This window comes from Pseudophryne corroboree, chromosome 1 (genome assembly GCF_028390025.1).
Source record: "Pseudophryne corroboree isolate aPseCor3 chromosome 1, aPseCor3.hap2, whole genome shotgun sequence".
Classification (NCBI taxonomy): domain Eukaryota; kingdom Metazoa; phylum Chordata; class Amphibia; order Anura; family Myobatrachidae; genus Pseudophryne; species Pseudophryne corroboree.
Window position 1 is genome coordinate 1,063,924,126 of NC_086444.1, and position 19,740 is coordinate 1,063,943,865.

At 47.8% G+C, this 19,740-nt stretch overlaps 1 protein-coding gene and 1 long non-coding RNA gene across 3 annotated transcripts in view; one reads left to right on the plus strand and one right to left on the minus strand.

Moving 5' to 3' along the window:
* The window catches only part of LOC134925715 (uncharacterized), a 99,575-nt gene extending 97,641 nt beyond the window's left edge, over positions 1–1,934 (minus strand). Inside the window, exon 1 of the long non-coding RNA XR_010177530.1 lies at positions 1,714–1,934. This is a non-coding gene — a long non-coding RNA (uncharacterized LOC134925715). The remainder of the gene's footprint in view (positions 1–1,713) is intronic.
* SCFD2 (sec1 family domain containing 2) overlaps positions 1–19,740 on the plus strand; it is a 1,002,395-nt gene that overhangs the window by 611,800 nt on the left and 370,855 nt on the right. The window lies entirely within an intron of this gene.

Genomic DNA, 19,740 nt, shown 5'->3' on the forward strand with positions numbered 1-19,740 from the left:
CAAAATGCATGCTCATTTGTATGAGTTCATTTCTATTTCCTGTATTAAAATGAATCCCAAATGGAGAGGATGGAACTGACCTTTCAGGCATTTTTGAAGCATGTACCTTTTCAACTTTAAATAAATTTAAAACCACTTTTTCTAAATTAGATCTCAATTAATGATATTTTGAGGTGAGACAAATATCTAATTTTAACCTGTATGATTTTCAAAGGTAAATCTAATATTAATAGTAGGGCCATTTTTTACTCGTTTTACTAGATTTTTTTCCTCCTGCATAATAATAATCACATTTAATCATGAGTTGAATGTATACAGATATAAGGACTATCTCCCTATATCTGTCACTAAGTAAAGATGGTGTATTAGGCACTGTGGGGCATGTAACTGGCACTATGGGACATGTATCTGGCACTGTGGGGCATGTAACTGGCAACCTGGGGCATGTATCTGGCACTGTGGGGCATTGTATCTGGCACTGTGGGCCATGTAACTGGCACTATGGGGCATGTAACTGGCTCCGTGGGACATGTATCTGGCACTGTGGGGCAATGTATCTGGCACTGTGGGGCAATGTATCTGGCACTGTGGGGCAATGTATCTGGCACTGTGGGCATTGTATCTGGAACTGTGGGGCATTGTATCTGGCACTGTGGGGCATTGTATCTGGCACTGTGGGGCATTGCATCTGGCACTGTGGGGCGCTGTAACTGGCACTGTGGGGCATGTATCTGGCACTGTGGGGCATGTAACTGGCACTGCGGGGCATTGTATCTGGCACTGTGGGGCATTGTATCTGGCACTGTGGGGCGCTGTATCTGTCACTGTGGATCTGACACTGTGGGGCACTGTGGGGCAATTGTGTATTTGGCACTGTGGGGCAATTGTGTATCTGGCACTGTGTAAAAAGGTGACTGCATGCGTACTGTGCAAAAATTGAATGAAGGTGTGCTGAGAGACGAAACAAGGGGTAGGTGATAGTGCGCTGAGAGGCGACACAGGGGGTAGGTGATAGTTATGTTGGCACGCCCCATTTTCAGTGGCCACATCCCTTCTGGTGCGTGGCCACGCCTATTCTTTTTTGGCGCACGCACATACTTCTTTTGGTGTGTTTTTTTTTTTTGGGGGGGGGGGCGCCACTCTTCATCTTGCCCTACTTAGCATTACAGTAAATAAATAACAAAAATAGAGTACTAGATTATGCATCAGGAGGGTATGCTTTGATGAATAGGTGGGTTTTTATTGCCCGTTTGAAGCTTTGCAAGGTCAGGGAGAGTCTAATGGAGCGGGGGAGTGCGTTCCACTGAAGGGGTGCAGCACGGGCATAGTCTTGAACTCGAGCATGGGAAGCAGTGACCAAATGCAATGTATAGGAATAATAAGGTAATCCAAGACGTGCCATTTGGAAAATGAGAAATCTACCGCATCATCACAAGAAGCAGGACATCCCCACATCTGTGGAAACTGTTAGCTATTGTGTAGTGTTAGATGTAATTGCCTAGTGATCACATGTAATTAATAGATAATAACTACTAAGGGGCATATCATTTGAAAGAAGATACTCCCCTTCAATCGAAGGTGTCGCCAAGTGTGTGCGGTGTGATATGTCGTCAGTCATCATGTTAACATGGTCATAATGTCGTTATTCATCATGTAGAATGTCAACATGTTAGAATGTTGACATATTGTCTCTGATGATCCAGCGTAACTTACCTGCTCCTGACGAATGCAGTGGCTTCAGCAATGCTTCTTGGTGTCGGCGGTCATGTGCATGTGACTTCTAGGTCAGAGCTGTAATCCTCTGGAGTATTTTTCCCCTAACGGTAATTCCTAACTCTACTTTTTATGCCTAAACGTAACCCCCTGCACACAAACTCTAACCTGCCCCCAGGACTGCCATCAGAAATACCGACGCCGGGATCCTGGGGTTTAGATTGACCGCGTGGGGGGGATAGAATGTTACAGGATGAAGCATTGTGATGTCACCGGCTAGTGATGTCACAGGGTAGTTGTGATGTCACAGTAACCAGCACCAAAGCTACTAAGTTACACCTTTCTTACATATCCATTTTATACATCAATTATAACTGGATTTACATGAATTTCTAGTTTAAAAAAATGAAACTAGTGTAGAAAATGAACTGTACGGCAGTGTTGTACAGAGTGCCTCAATATATAGGTAAAGGGAAAACAGAAGTGACAGGAATTTCTAGATTAAATCACTACTAATATTTTATAAGGAAATAAAGCTCTTTATCTAGCAGCCTGAATTACTAATTTTTCATTATTTGAGTATAAATCTATCTATCTATCTATCTATCTATCTATCTATCTATCTATCTATCTATCTATCTATACACATTATATATATATAGATATATATATATATACACATATTATATATATATATATATATATATTTCTCTGACGTCCTAGAGGATGCTGGGAACTCCGTAAGGACCATGGGGAATAGACGGGCTCCGCAGGAGACTGGGCACTCTTTAAAGAAAGATTAGGTACTATATCTGGTGTGCACTGGCTCCTCCCTCTATGCCCCTCCTCCAGACCTCAGTTAGAATATGTACCCGGCTCGAGCTGGTTGCACACTAGGGGCTCTCCTGAGCTTCTAGTTAAGAAAGTATTTGTTAGGTTTTTTATTTTCAGTGAGATCTGCTGGCTACAGACTCACTGCTACGAGGGACTAAGGGGAGAGAAGCGAACCTACCTGCTTGCAGCTAGCTTGGGCTTCTTAGGCTACTGGACACCATTAGCTCCAGAGGGATCGAACACAGGCCCAGCCTCGGTCGTCTGGTCCCGGAGCCGCGCCGCCGTCCCCCTTGCAGAGCCAGAAGCAAGAAGAACATCCTGAAAATCGGCGGCTGAAGACTCCGGTCTTCATTAAGGTAGCGCACAGCACTGCAGCTGTGCGCCATTGCTCCCTATGCACACCACATACTCCGGTCACTGATGGGCGCAGGGCGCTGGGGGGGGGGGGGGCGCCCTGGGCTGCAATTAACAAAACAACACATAATATAGTCTAATAAACTATATATGTGTAAAAATCCCCTGCCATAATATTAATAAAAGAGCGGGAGAAGCCCGCCGAAAAAGGGGCAGGGCTATCTCCCTCAGCACACTGGCGCCATTTCCTCTTCACAGCTCTGCTGGAAGACAGCTCCCCAGGCTCTCCCCTGCAGTTTCCAGGCTCAAAGGGTAAAAAAGAGAGGGGGGGGGGCACTAAATTTAGGCGCAAAACTGTATTGTATAGCTGCTATAGGGAAAATCACTTTCTGTAATAGTGTAAATCCCTGTTTATATAGCGCTGTGGTGTGTGCTGGCATACTCTCTCTGTCTCCCCAAAGGACTTTGTGGGGTCCTGTCCTCAGTCAGAGCATTCCCTGTGTGTGTGCGGTGTGTCGGTACGGCTGTGTCGACATGTTTGATGAGGCTTATGTGGAGGCGGAGCAGGTGCCGATAAATGTGATGTCACCCCCTGCGGGGTCGACACCAGTGTGGATGGATATGTGGAAGGTATTAACCGACAGTGTCAACTCCTTACATAAAAGGCTGGATGACGTAACGTTCTCAGCCAGTGCCTGCCCAGGCGTCTCAAAGGCCATCAGGGGCTCAAAAACGCCCGCTACCTCAGATGGCAGACACAGATGTCGACACGGAGTCTGAATCCAGTGTCGACGAGGATGAGACATATACACAATCCACAAGGGGCATCCGTTGCATGATTACGGCAATAAAAAATGTGTTGCACATTTCTGACATTAACCCAGGTACCACTAAAAAGGGTATTATGTTTGGGGAGAAAAAGCAACCAGTGGTTTTTCCCCCATCAGATGAGTTGAATGAAGTGTGTGAAGAAGCGTGGGCTTCCCCCGATAAAAAACTAGTGATTTCTAAAAAATTACTGATGTCGTACCCTTTCCCGCCAGAGGACAGGTTACGCTGGGAGACATCCCCGAGGGTGGATAAAGCGCTCACACGCTTGTCAAAAAAGGTGGCGCTGCCGTCTCAGGATACGGCCGCCTTAAAGGAGCCTGCGGATAGAAAGCAGGAGGCTATCCTGAAGTCTGTATATACACACTCAGGTACTATACTGAGACCTGCTATTGCTTCAGCATGGATGTGCAGTGCTGCAGCAGCGTGGTCTGATTCCCTGTCTGATAACATTGATTCCCTTGACAGGGACACTATATTGCTAACCATAGAGCATATTAAAGACGTAGTCTTATCTATGAGAGATGCACAGAGGGATATTTGCCGGCTGGCATCTAGAATAAATGCAATGTCCATCTCTGCCAGGAGAGTATTATGGACTCGGCAGTGGACAGGTGATGCGGATTCTAAAAGGCACATGGAGGTTTTGCCTTACAAAGGTGAGGAATTGTTTGGGGATGGTCTCTCGGACCTCGTTTCCACAGCAACAGCTCACCAGGTGTACCTCCGTTTTGTGGTACAAGACTGCCATTACCAATTCCAGACGTTGCCGTTTGGTCTGTCCACGGCACCGAGGGTATTTACCAAAGTAATGGCCGAAATGATGATACTCCTTCGAAAGAAGGGAGTTATAATTATCCCATACTTGGACGATCTCCTTATAAAGGCGAGGTCCAGGGAGCAGTTGTTGGTCAGAGTAGCACTATCTCAGGAAGTGCTACAACAGCACGGCTGGATTCTGAATATCCCAAAGTCGCAGCTGGTTCCTACGACGCGTCTGCTGTTCCTGGGTATGATTCTGGACACAGAACAGAAGAAGGTGTTTTTCCCGGAGGAGAAGGCCAAGGAGTTGTCATCTCTGGTCAGAGACCTCCTGAAACCAAAACAGGTGTCGGTGCATCACTGCACGCGAGTCCTGGGAAAGATGGTAGCTTCTTACGAGGCAATTCCATTCGGCAGGTTCCATGCAAGGATCTTTCAGTGGGATCTGTTAGACAAGTGGTCCGGATCGCATCTTCAGATGCATCGGCTGATCACCCTGTCCCCGAGGGCCAGGGTGTCTCTGCTGTGGTGGCTGCAGAGTGCTCATCTTCTAGAAGGCCGCAGATTCGGCATACAGGACTGGGTCCTGGTGACCACGGATGCAAGCCTCCGAGGTTGGGGGGCAGTCACTCAGGGAAGAAACTTCCAAGGACAATGGTCGAGTCAGGAGGCTTCCCTACACACAAATATTCTGGAACTAAGGGCCATTTACAATGCCCTAAGTCAGGCAAGACCCCTGCTTCAAAACCAGCCGGTGCTGATTTAGTCAGACAACATCACGGCGGTCGCCCGTGTAAACCGACAGGGCGGCACAAGAAGCAGGATGGCGATGGCAGAAGCCACAAGGATTCTCCGATGGGCGGAAAATCACGTGATAGCACTGTCAGCAGTGTTCATTCCGGGAGTGGACAACTGGGAAGCAGACTTCCTCAGCAGACACGACCTCCACCCGGGAGAGTGGGGACTTTCATCCAGAACTGATTGTAAACCGTTGGGAAAGGCCACAGGTGGACATGATGGCGTCCCGCCTAAACAAAAAGCTAAAAAGATATTGCGCCAGGTCAAGTGACCCTCAGGCGATAGCTGTGGACGCTCTAGTGACACCGTGGGTGTACCAGACGGTTTATGTGTTCCCTCCTCTTCCTCTCATACCAAAGGTGCTGAGGATAATAAGAAAGAGAGGAGTAAGAACTATACTCATCGTTCCGGACTGGCCAAGAAGGACTTGGTACCCGGAACTGCAAGAAATGATCTCAGAGGACCCTTGGCCTCTACCTCTCAGACAGGACCTGCTACAGCAGGGGCCCTGTCTGTTCCAAGACTTACCGCGGCTGCGTTTGACGGCATGGCGGTTGAACGCCAGATCCTGATGGAAAAGGGCATTCCGGTTGAAGTCATTCCTACGCTAATAAAAGCTAGGAAAGATGTGACAGCAAAGCATTATCACCGCATATGGCGAAAATATGTTGCTTGGTGTGAGGCTATGAAGGCCCCCACAGAAGAATTTCAGCTGGGTCGTTTTCTGCACTTCCTACAGTCAGGAGTGACTATGGGCCTAAAATTGGGTTCCATTAAAGTCCAGATTTCGGCCCTGTCTATTTTCTTTCAAAAATAACTGGCTTCACTGCCTGAAGTTCAGACGTTTGTTAAGGGAGTGCTGCACATTCAGCCCCCTTTTGTGCCCCCGGTGGCACCTTGGGCTCTCAACGTTGTGTTGGATTTCCTAAAATCACATTGGTTTGAGCCACTTCAGACCGTGGAATTAAAATATCTCACGTGGAAAGTGGTCATGCTTTTGGCCTTGGCTTCGGCTAGGCGGGTGTCAGAATTGGCGGCTTTGTCCTGTAAAAGCCCCTATCTGATCTTCCATATGGACAGAGCAGAATTGAGGACGCGTCCCCAATTCCTCCCTAAGGTGGTATCAGCGTTTCATTTGAACCAACCTATTGTGGTGCCTGCGGCTACTCGGGACTTGGAGGCCTCCAAGTTGCTGGACGTAGTCCGGGCCCTGAAAATCTATGTTTCCAGGACGGCTAGAGTCAGAAAGACTGACTCGCTGTTTATCCTGCATGCACCCAACAAGCTGGGTGCTCCTGCTTCTAAGCAGACTATTGCTCGCTGGATCTGCTCCACGATTCAACTTGCACATTCTGCGGCTGGACTGCCGCATCCTAAATCAGTAAAGGCCCATTCCACGAGGAAGGTGGGCTCTTCTTGGGCGGCTGCCCGAGGGGTCTCGGCTTTACAGCTTTGCCGAGCTGCTACCTGGTCGGGATCAAACACGTTTGCAAAATTCTACAAGTTTGATACCCTGGCTGAGGAGGACCTTGAGTTTGCTCATTCGGTGCTGCAGAGTCATCCGCACTCTCCCGCCCGTTTGGGAGCTTTGGTATAATCCCCATGGTCCTTACGGAGTTCCCAGCATCCACTAGGACGTCAGAGAAAATAAGAATTTACTCACCGGTAATTCTATTTCTCGTAGTCCGTAGTGGATGCTGGGCGCCCATCCCAAGTGCGGATTGTCTGCAATACTTGTATATAGTTATTGCCTAACTAAAGGGATATTGTTCTGAGCCATCTGTTCGGTGAGGCTCAGTTGTTATTCATACTGTTAACTGGGTATAGTTATCACGAGTTGTACGGTGTGATTGGTATGGCTGGTATGAGTCTTACCCTGGATTCCAAATCCTTTCCTAGTAATGTCAGCTCTTCCGGGCACAGTTTCCCTAACTGAGGTCTGGAGGAGGGGCATAGAGGGAGGAGCCAGTGCACACCAGATATAGTACCTAATCTTTCTTTAAAGAGTGCCCAGTCTCCTGCGGAGCCCGTCTATTCCCCATGGTCCTTACGGAGTTCCCAGCATCCACTACAGACTACGAGAAATAGATTTACCGGTGAGTAAATTCTTATTATATATATTATATACACATTACTCATGTACACACACATACATACTGCCCAACTGTCCCGCTTTTTGCGGGGCAGCCCCGTTTTTTTTGCGACTGTCCCGCTGTCTCACCCGCAGCCCGCAGTGGGGGAGGGTGCCAATTGTGAGGCTCCTATGATTACACGCTGTGCGCATGCCCCATTTTCTGCAACGCTGCCTGTCGCTGCGGCATCGCACTCCCTGATCTGCACATGTGTATATCTAAAAACATCAGAGATGTATGTACACACCGGGGTTACTTTTGGGCAAAGCAGTAAATTAATCCTTAAATCTCTTTTAGGGTGAACTGCGTTGACAAAAGACATAAATATTAAAAGAAGGCGTTCAAAATAAGAAATCGCCTTGAGCACTGCTGTTTCATAAATCATCCCAGATATGCGGGCACATATAGTTTATAATTGGTATTATCAGCAAAGGCTACAGCTATAAATGGGACTAAAGGGGTTTTGTACAATGCTCCTTCATCTATTCTCACAGAGGGGGGGGGGGGGGAGGTGAAACCATCCTGCAGCCTGAGTAAGAGGGTTATAAGTGGTATATTTATTAATGTGTTTTTTGGGGGTACCTGCAAATATAATGGATCCAGTATAGAAATAGGGTGATTCTGCACAAGATCATTCTGTACATTCAGTAAGTGCAATGATTGGTATTCCAAGTTTAGGATCCAGGAGTCTTCTGCTCACGCACAGAATGATGCTCGCACTGCAGGGAACACTGGGAGGGATCCATTTAGATCCCTCTCAGGAATCAATAAGAAGCCCATAGGCTTCTATTAGGCAAGACTACCTACAGATAGCATTGCCTACTGGGTCCAAGCTCTGGAAAGTATCTCTTCCCAGAACTTGGTACATATGGGAATCACTTTAGTACATCCTGTCCAAAGTCCTTTATGAGTTTTAAAGGGAGGCAGAGTATTATTTGTATTGTAGCAATCATACATTATGATATAATTATTATATTGTCCTAATTCACTCACTTCTTTACCCATTCCAGTCTGGCTACCATCCTCTCCACTCCACTGAAACTGCCCTTACAAAAGTATGCAATGACCTCCATGCTGCCAAATCTAATGGCCACTACTCTCTACTTATTCTTCTTGATCTCTCTGCTGCTTTTGACACTGTGGACCATCCTCTCCTACTGCAAATCCTTCACTCCATTGGTCTGCGTGACACTGCCCTCTCTTGGCTTTCTTCCTACCTCTCTGACCGTTCATTCTCTGTCTCCTCTCATGACTCCACCTCCCCCTCACTTCCACTAACTGTAGGTGTACCCCAATGTTCTGTCCTTGGTCCTCTTCTTTTCTCTCTCTATACATCCTCACTAGGTAAGCTCATTAGTTCTTTTGGTTTCCAGTGTCATCTCTATGCTGATGACACTCAAATCTATCTTTCCTCTCCAGACCTCTCGCCTGCTCTCCTCACTCGTATCTCCAACTGTCTCTCTGCTATCTCTGTTTGGATGTCCCAGCGCTTTCTTAAACCTAACATGTCTAAGACCGAGCTGATCATCTTCCCTCCCATCCCGTATAACCTCACCTCCTACAATCTCATTATCTATTGATGGCACTACTATCTCCTTTAGCCCCCAAGTGCTCTTTCTTGGAGTAATCCTTGACTCCTCCCTCTCCTTCAAACCACACATTCAGCACCTCTCACAAACCTGCCGTTTTCATCTAAAAAATATTTCCAGGTTCAGACCCTTTCTGACACAGGATGCTACTAAGACTTTTATCTACCCACTGGTCATCTCAAGAGTAGACTGGACTACTGTAATCTCCTCCTGACTGGCATTCCTGACAAATACCTCTCCACTCCAATCTATCCTCAATGCTGCTGCCCGGCTCATTTTCCTCACCAAACACACTATGTCCACCTCCATTTCAAGCTTCTCACACTCACTTACAAAGCCCTCACCCACTCCTCTCCCATCTACATCTCTGACCTTATATCCCTTTACATTCCCACCCGTCCTCTTCGCTCGGCTAATGCACGCCGACTCTCCTGCCTATGGATTACTTCCTCCCACTCCTACCTCCAAGATTTTTCACGTGCTGCACCACTTCTCTGGAATTCCCTACCTCTCCCCCTCAGACTCTCCACCTCTCTACAAAGCTTCAAACGGGCTCTCAAAACCCACTTCTTCACCAAACCCAGCCAAATCTCATCCTAACCCTCTGTTCCACGCTGTCTATGTACCCCATCTGTGTCACCCCTGTCTGTCTACCCCTCCCCTTTAGAATGTAAGCTCTCACGAGCAGGGCCCTCTTCCCTCATGTGCTTATCCTTTTTCTTACTTTAATGATCTTCAACTGCACCACATCCAGCAGTCTTCTGCCACCTGATACTTATTCCAGTGTCATCTGCTGATGTAGCTATGTTTATTTACCCTGTACTTGTCCTATACTGTCATCAACTGTAAGTTGCTGTTTTCCTGTTTGATTATTTGTTTATGTACTCTGTATTGAGCGCTGCGGAAATCTTGTGGCGCCATATAAATAAAGGATAATAATAATAATAATAATTTGGATAAGTACATAAGGCCTGATTATGACTGGGGCACTAAAGAGGTAGGCGATGGGTTGTCTACTAAGACGCCCACCAGCTGTGGCTGTAACCCACTGCACTGTGCAAACAGTCGCACCATCGGACTTCGAGTAACCCCATAGGGTCAAACCACTCGCCCTCTGTGGGGAGAATGAGAAAAAGTCCAGAACTCCACTCTTCCAATTACTGAACTTGCCCTGGTGCCCTCCGAGATGTCCAAGCATCAGTAATTATACAATATGGAACAGCACTACTCATGGTCACACACAGAATAGATAACTGAAAGGCGGCCTCTGTCCTTTATGTAGCCCACAGGAGATAGAAGGGTATATGGGGAGATGCAGACGGCTGATTATTTGATCCTGCTCCAGTTATCAGGGCCGGCGACAAGGGGCGGTCAAAGAGGACACCTGTACCAGGCCCCAAGGATGCAACACTTATTGCCCGGGAGGGATGTGAGCCGTCTTGTCCAAATAGAGCAGCGAGCTGTAGGCTGTGTGGGCGCAGCCTCAGAGTGACAGGAGCCTCTCACACATACTAACTGTGCGGCACAAGTGTGTACCTGCCCTTCCGGGTCCAGCTCTGTTGCAGGTAGTTACGGGACATGGCAGCAGCTCCCCTGGCCAGGATTCATGTGCTCTGCGCTGACCTCTTCTGGTGGGGTGTGAGGGCTGCATGGTACCTGCTGTGTGGTGTTCGGTTCTGGACACTGCGGAGTGCAGCACAAGTGAGTCTCTTCCCAGGGTGAGAGTGGATTGGTGAGGGGATACAGGGCTTTGGGATGGGGTGGGGGAGCTTGGAATGCACCATGGAATCATTTGGGAGAGACAGACTGTGGGGTGTGTGGGAGGAAGGAGAGAGGGAGAGACAGACTGTGGGGTGTGTGGGAGGAAGGAGAGAGGGAGAGACAGACTGTGGGGTGTGTGGGAGGAAGGAGAGAGGGAGGCTAACCGTTCATTCGTAATTTGAAATGCAGACGCTACAATCAAAGGGCGCTAGAGCCTTTTGTAAGCTCATTCTCCGTCGCGTCTTGCGTTCCACCAACCGGAAGTGAGTGGGAGGCTGAGTCTTTTCTTATTTTTGTATTCGTTTTAGGCATTGTTTAATGATTGTGCATAACGAAATAAATGATATCGTATTGCCTTTCTTGAAAAAGATCCTGTGGAAGGATCGAAACGTCGATTATATGAGGCTACAATAAAGAACAGTTGACATTCACTGAAGAATTTGTGTATTTGTGAGAGTGCGCCCGCCACCTTCGTGGACACCAATATATATATATATATATATATATATATAATCGACAGGCCTGGTGCTACCCGCTCAGCAATGTCTGCAAAGCATGGATGCGCTGGGCTAGAGAGGCGCTCTGTGACCTTGCTGATATTGGTGCTGGCTGCCACACAGTGTGCGCCTGTCACAGTGACAGGCAGCAGCGCCGGCAGCATGAGCAGAAACTCTTTACTCTCGTGTCAGAAATATCCCACCCCCTGCTTGCTCCTCTCCGCTGCCCTTGTTAAGAGAGGCAGCAGTGTCGCCCATCCTCCCTTCCCTGAGTTCCCTCTCCTTCCCTCTGTGACTGAAGACACAGCAGTCTTCAGCATCACTCACCCCTCCCGTCCTATCAGCGGTGGATTCAAGTATGGACACGGGGCATCAATGCACAGACAGGAAGTCACAAGCTGTACACCTGACTCTGCACTGACTGGAGGAGCCAGCAGCCACGGAAGAGGAGCAGCACTGACAGCCAGCCACAGTCACAGTGCCACACAGAGAAGGTAGTTCTGTTGCAGATCGGAGGGGGAGGAGAGAAACTATCATTTTAATCTGTGTTGGGGAGAGGGGAAGGGTCACAATTAATGTGTGCTGGGGAGAGAGGGTCATATTCGTGTGTGCTGAGGGGGGTGTCATTAATGTGTGCTGGGGAGGGAGGGGTTGTCATATTAATGTGTGCTGGGGGGGTGTCAAATTAATGTGTGTTGGGGAGGGGAGTGTCATATTAATGTGTGCTGAAAAGGGGGGGTCATTAATGTGTGTTGGGGGGGTGTCATATTAGTATGTGCTGGTGAGGGGGGAGGGTCATATTAATGTGTGCTGGGGGGTGTCAAAATAACGTGTGTTGGGGAGGGGGGGTGTCATATTGTGTGCTGGGAAGGGGGGGTGTCATTAATGTGTGTTGGGGGGTGTCATTAATATGTGCTGGTGAGGGGGGAGGGTCATATTAATATGTGCTGGTGAGGGGGGAGGGTCATATTAATATGTGCTGGGGGGTCATATTAATGTGTGCTGGGGGTGTCATTAATGTGTGCTGGGGAGGGTGGGGGTGTCATTAAGGCGTGCTAATGAACAAAAGAATCTGTGTCACTGCGCATATGTAACAGAAACCTAATGCAGCATCTTTCTGTTTACTCATTGGGCCAGATGTACTAAGCCTGAAAAGTGATAAATATCACAGTGATAAAGCACCAGCCAATCGGCTCCTAACTGTCATTTTTCAAACACAGCCTGTAATATGGCAGTTAGGAGCCGATTGGCTGGTGCTTTGTCACAGTGATATTTATCACTTTTCAGGCTTAGTACATCTCCCCATTATATGGACATTGAGGGATCTTTCTATATTGGCAATATCCAATAACCTATGACCTTACAGACAATATGAGGAAATGACAACATATTTACAAGGGTGATTACATGTTTCTCTAATGTCCTAAGTGGATGCTGGGGACTCCGTAAGGACCATGGGGAATAGCGGCTCCGCAGGAGACTGGGCACATCTAAAGAAAGCTTTAGGACTAACTGGTGTGCACTGGCTCCTCCCCCTATGACCCTCCTCCAAGCCTCAGTTAGATTTCTGTGCCCGACGAGAAGGGTGCACACTAGGGGCTCTCCTGAGCTTCTTAGTGAAAGTTTTAGTTTAGGTTTGTTATTTTCAGTGAGACCTGCTGGCAACAGGCTCACTGCATCGAGGGACTAAGGGGAGAAGAAGCGAACTCACCTGCGTGCAGAGTGGATTGGGCTTCTTGGCTACTGGACATTAGCTCCAGAGGGACGATCACAGGTCCAGCCTGGATGGGTCCCGGAGCCGCGCCGCCGGCCCCCTTACAGAGCCAGAAGAGCGAAGAGGTCCGGGAAAATCGGCGGCAGAAGACGTTCCTGTCTTCAATAAGGTAGCGCACAGCACTGCAGCTGTGCGCCATTTCTCTCAGCACACTTCATAATCCGGTCACTGAGGGTGCAGGGCGCTGGGGGGGGGCGCCCTGAGACGCAATAAAACATTACAGAAATACCTTACATGGCAAAAAATGCATCACATATAGCTCCTGGGCTATATGGATGCATTTAACCCCTGCCAGAATATACAAAAAACCGGGAGATAAGGCCGCCGAAAAGGGGGCGGAGCCTATCTCCTCAGCACACTGGCGCCATTTTCCCTCACAGCTCAGTTGGAGGGAAGCTCCCTGGCTCTTCCCTGCAGACAGAAAGGGTTAAAAAAAGAGAGGGGGGCACTAATTAGGCGCAGTATTAAAACATACAGCAGCTATAAGGGGAAAAACACTTATATAAGGTTATCCCTGTATATATATAGCGCTCTGGTGTGTGCTGGCATACTCTCCCTCTGTCTCCCCAAAGGGCTAGTGGGGTCCTGTCCTCTATCAGAGCATTCCCTGTGTGTGTCGGTACGTTTGTGTCGACATGTATGAGGAGAAAAATGATGTGGAGACGGAGCAGAGTGTCTGTAACAGTGATGTCACCCCCTAGGGGGTCGACACCTGAGTGGATGTACTGTTGAAAATTACGTGACAGTGTCAGCTCTATATAAAAAAACAGTGGTTGACATGAGACAGCCGGCTACTCAGCTTGTGCCTGTCCAGACGTCTCATAGGCCGTCAGGGGCTCTACCTCAGATGGCAGATACAGACGCCGACACGGATACTGACTCCTGTGTCGACGGTGAAGAGACAACCGTGATTTCCAGTAGGGCCACATGTTACATGATTGAGACAATGGAAAATGTTTTTATACATTTCTGATAATACGAGTACCACCAAAAAAGGGGTATTATGTTCGGTGAGGGAAAAACTACATGTAGTTTTCCTGAATCTGAGAAATAAAATGAGGTGTGTGATGATGCGTGGGTTTCCCCCCGATAACAATTAATAATTTCTTAAAAAGTATTGGTTGCATACCCTTTCCCGCCAGAGGTTAGGATGCATTGGGAAACACCCCCTAGGGGGGATAAGGCGCTCACACGCTTGTAAGAACAAGGGCTCTACCCTCTCATGAGATGGCCGCCCTTAAGGATCCTGCTGATAGAAAGCAGAAGGGTATCCAAAAAAGGTATTTACACACATACTGGTGTTATACTGCGACCAGCTATCGCCTCAGCCTGGAGGTGCAGTGCTGGGTTGGCATGGTCGGATTCCCTGACTGGAAATATTGATATCCTAGATAAGGATAGTATATTATTGCCTATAGAGCATTTAAAAGATGCATTTCTATATATGCATGATGCACAGCGGAATAATTGCCGACTGGCATCAAGTATAAGTGCGTTGTCCAATTCTACCAGTAAAATGGTCAGGTGATGCGGATTCCAAACGGCATTTGGAAGTATTGCCTTTGAAAGGGGACATTTGGGGTCGGTCTTTTAGACCTGGTGGCCACGGCAACAGCTGGGAAATCCACGTTTGTACCCCAGTTCGCCTCTCAAAATAAGACGCCGTATTATCAGGCGCAGTCCTTTGTTGGCAAGCGGACAAAAGGTTCCTCTTTTCTGCTCGTGACAGAGGGAGAGGAAAAAGGCTGCAGAGATCAGCCAGTTCCCAGGAACAGAAACCCTTTCCCGCCTCTGCCAAGCCCTCAGTATGACGCTAGGGCTTTACAAGCTCAGGCACGGTGGGGGCCCGTTCTCAATGAATTTCAGTGCGCAGTGGGCTCACTCGCAAGTAGACCCCTGGATCCTTCAGGTAATATCTCAGGGGTACATGTTGGAATTCGAGACGTCTCCCCCTCGCCGTTTCCAAAAGTCGACTTTACCGACGTCTCCCTCTGACAGGGAGGCAGTTTTGGAAGCCATTCACAAGCTGTATTCCCAGCAGGTGATAATCAAGGTACCCCTCCTGCAACAAGGAAAGGGGTATTATTCCACACTATTGTGGTACCGAAGCCAGACGGCTCGGTGAGACCGATTCTAAAATCTAAAATCTTTGAACACTTACATACAGAGGTTCAAATTCAAGATTGAGTCACTCAGAGCAGTGATTGCGAAGAAGGGGACTACATGATGTCTCGGGACATCAAGGATGCTTACCTTCATGTCAAAATTTACCCTTCTCACCAAGGGTACCTCAGGTTATGGTACAGAACTGTCACTATCAGTTCAGACGCTGCCGTAGGGATGGTCCACGGCACCCCGGGTCTTTACCAAGGTAATGGACGAAATGATATCCCTTCGAAGGAAGGAAATTTTAGTTATCCCTTACTTGGACAATTCCCTGATAAGGGTAAGATCCAGGGAACAGTTGGAGGTCAGTGTAGCACTATCTCAGGTAGTGTTGCGACAGCACGATTGGGTTCTCAATATTCCAAAATCGCAGCTGGTTCCGACGTCTTGTCTTCTGTTTCCTAGGGATGATCCTGGACACAGTCCAGAAAAAAGGTGTTTCTCCCGGAAGAGAAAGCCAGGGAGTTATCCGAGCTAATCAGGAACCTCCTAAAACCGAACCAAGTCTCAGTGCATCAATGCACAAGGGTTCTGGGAAAAAAAATGGTGGCTTCCTACGAAGCAATCCCATTCGTTAGATTCCACGCAAGAACTTTCCAGTGGATCCTACTGGACAAATGGTCCGGGTCGCATTTTCAGATGCATCAGCGGATAACCCTGTCACCAAGGACAAGGGTATCCATCCTGTGGTGGTTGCAGAGTGCTCATCTTCTAGAGGGCCGCAGATTCGGCATTCAGGACTGGGTCCTGGTGACCACGGATGCCAGCCTGCGAGGCTGGGGAGCAGTCACACAGGGAAGGAATATCCAGGGCTTAGGGTCAAGCCTGGATACATCACTTCACATAAATATCCTGAAGCTAAGGGCCAGTTACAATGCTCTAAGCTTAGCGAGACCTCTGCTTCAAGGTCAGCCGGTGTTGATCCAGTCGGACAACATCATGGCAGTCACCCACGTAAACAGACAGGGTGGCACAAGAAGCAGGAGGGCAATGGCAGAAGCTGCAAGGATTCTCCGCTGGGCGGAAAATCATGTAATAGCACTGTCAACAGTATTCATTCCGGGAGTGGACAACTGGGAAGCAGACTTCCTCAGCACGACCTCCACCCGGGAGAGTGGGGACTTCACCCAGAAGTCGTCCACATGATTAAAAAACTCGACAGGTATTGCGCCAGGTCAAGAGACCCTCAGGCAATAGTTGTAGACGCTCTGGTAACACCGTGGGTGTACCAGTCAGTGTATGTGTTCCCTCATCTGCCTCTCATACCCAAGGTACTGAGATTGATAAGATGGAGAGGAGTAAGCACTATATTCGTGGCTCCGGATGGGCCAAAAAGGACTTGGTAACCGGAACTTCAAGAGAGGCTCACGGAGGATCCGTGGCCTCTACCTCTAAGAAGGGACCTGCTCCAGCAAGGACCCTGTCTGTTCCAAGACTTACCGCGGCTGCGTTTGACGGCATGGCGGTTGTACACCGGATCCTGAAGGAAAAAAGGCATTCCGGATGAAGTCATCCCTATCCTGATCAAAAGCCAGGAAGGATGTAACCGCAAAAACATTATCACCGCAATTGGCGAAAATATGTTGCGTAGTGCGAGGCCAGTAAGGCCCGACGGAGGAAATTCAACTGGGTCGATGCCTACATTTCCTGCAAACAGGAGTGTCTATGGGCCTGAAATTGGGGTCCATTAAGGTTCAGATTTCGGCCCTGTCAATTTTCTTCCAAAAAAGAACTAGCTTCAGTCCCTGAAGTTTTAGACGTTTGTAAAAGGGGTACTGCATATACAGCCTCCTTTTGTGCCTCCAATGGCAATTTGGGATCTCAATGTAGTTTGGGTTCCAAAAGTCACATTGGTTTGAACCACTTAAATCTGTGGAGTTAAAATATCTCACATGGAAAGTGGTCATGCTGTTGGCCCTGGCCTAGGCCAGGCGCGTGTCAGGATTGGCGGCTTTATCCTGTAAAAGCCCTTATCTGATTTTCCATTCGGACAGGGCGGAATTGAGGACTCGTCCTCAGTTTCTCCCTAAGGTGGTTCCAGCGTTTTCACCTGAACCAACCTATTGTGGTGCCTGCGGCTACTAGGGACTTGGAGGAATCCAAGTTGCTGGATGTTGTCAGGGCCCTGAAAATATGTTCCAGGACAGCTGGAGTCAGGAAATCTGACTTGCTGTTTATCCTGTATGCACCCAACATGCTGGGTGCTCCTGCTTCTAAGCAGACTATTGCTCGTTGGATTTGTAGCACAATTCAGCTTGCACATTCTGTGGCAGGCCTGCCACAGCTAAAATCTGTAAAAGCCCGTTCCACAAGGAAAGTGGGCTCATCTTGGGCGGCTGCCCGAGGGGTCTCGGCTTTACAACTTTGCCGAGCAGCTACTTGGTCAGGGGCAAACACGTTTGCTAAATTCTACAAATTTGATACCCTGGCTGAGGAGGACCTGGAGTTCTCTCATTTGGTGCTGCAGAGTCATCCGCACTCTCCCGCCCGTTTGGGAGCTTTGGTATAATCCCCATGGTCCTTACGGAGTCCCCAGCATCCACTTAGGACGTTAGAGAAAATAAGAATATACTTACCGATAATTCTATTTCTCGTAGTCCGTAGTGGATGCTGGGCGCCCATCCCAAGTGCGGATTGTCTGCAATACTTGTACATAGTTATTGTTACAAAAATCGGGTTATTATTGTTGGGAGCCATCTTTTCAGAGGCTCCTCTGTTATCATACTGTTAACTGGGTTCAGATCACAAGTTATACGGTGTGATTGGTGTGGCTGGTATGAGTCTTACCCGGGATTCAAAATCCTTCCTTATTGTGTACGCTCGTCCGGGCACAGTTTCCTAACTGAGGCTTGGAGGAGGGTCATAGGGGGAGGAGCCAGTGCACACCAGTTAGTCCTAAAGCTTTCTTTAGATGTGCCCAGTCTCCTGCGGAGCCGCTATTCCCCATGGTCCTTACGGAGTCCCCAGCATCCACTACGGACTACGAGAAATAGAATTATCGGTAAGTAAATTCTTATTTTTTTCAATGCATTTTAATAAGCGAAAACGTGTGGTAAGAGATTATTGCACAATTTTCTATTTCTCCTTTTTTTCTATATATTAAGGTGTGCTATCACCTGTCTCTTGTCACCCACTAACTCTCCTGTCACCCACTGACTCTAATCCTCTCCCCGTCACCCTCTCTGTCCTGCCATCCTCTCTCTGTCACCCACTGACTCTCACCCTCTCCCTATCACCCTATCTGTCTTGCCATCCTCTCTCTGTCACCCACTTACTCTCACCCTCTCCCTCTATTAACATTTCAAACTATGAGATATGTCAAGAGGATATACAGATGTGTCCCTTCTCAGCTTAAAGGCTAATCATTGTAAAGGGGACACGTTTGCTGTAATAAGCTTGCCCGTGGGTGTGCAAGCGCCCGCGATCCATATGGCGAACCAGACAAAGCTTGCTGCAGCTAGTCACAGGCGTGATGCAGCTGCTTGTGGGTAGGATGAGAGGGGCCACATGTGTATTTGTAGGAGGGCACTACATTTTCAGTTTGCAGGAGGGCGCCGAACATCCTAGCACCGGCCCTATATATATATATATATATATATAATATTTTCGAGGGGGCTCCAGAGAAATCAGTGTACTGGGCCCCAAGATTTCTGTTGCCGGCCCTGCCTACAGGTACATCTCTCTGTCACTGCATGAGGTTGTAGGGGTTTCTGAGGTAAATAAAGGTTAAACAAGCCTACAAGTGAGAACTAGCTATAAGGTCATTAAAGGTACTTAAACATGTATGGAGAGGCATTTTACTGATCTGTCTCTGTGTCAGTCTGGTGGTTTCTTGCACCATACGGTGTAGACGTGCTTTTCAGAAGATTTCATTGCCAACGTAAATTCCAAACCTAGGTAAATTTAGTGCAGAGGAGTGTTTATATGTGTATGCAATGGCATAGAGAACAATGGGGTTTCTGTATTGTTTGCATGCATTTATTATTTGCTATTCAATTGGATCATACTTCAGCTGTCTGGTGAATAACGTTAAGATAGCAGAGAAATTGAATCATAATTTAACTTCTAATTGACCCCAGGATAGGCTGATCAAAATCCCATAGTCTGCTGCTAATTTGATCATTTTAATAACTGGATCTAATATATGAAAATTCTGATGACAAATTAAAATAAAATGAATTAGGATTTTGTAAAGACAACTAGACTTTGTCTAGTATGTCAACACTCCCATTGGATAGTGTGTCTTGTTTCTCTCCAGTCTTTCATAGAAGTTCCTCAAGAAGTTAGGTTTTGATCAGTGTCTCGTAACCTATTACTTGGTTCCCAAAGGTTTATCACTATTCCATTCAGGACAGATTACCATGATCCTCTTTTAGCAAGGAAGGTGCAGATGCACTAATATTTACATGTATGGGTATGGCTTTCCCATATTGCTGCTACACGTCTTGATGAAGATGTTTTAATAGGGTGGTCTTCAGTATGCCGAATGTCGGGATCCCGGCGCACAGTATACCGGTGCCGGAATACCGACA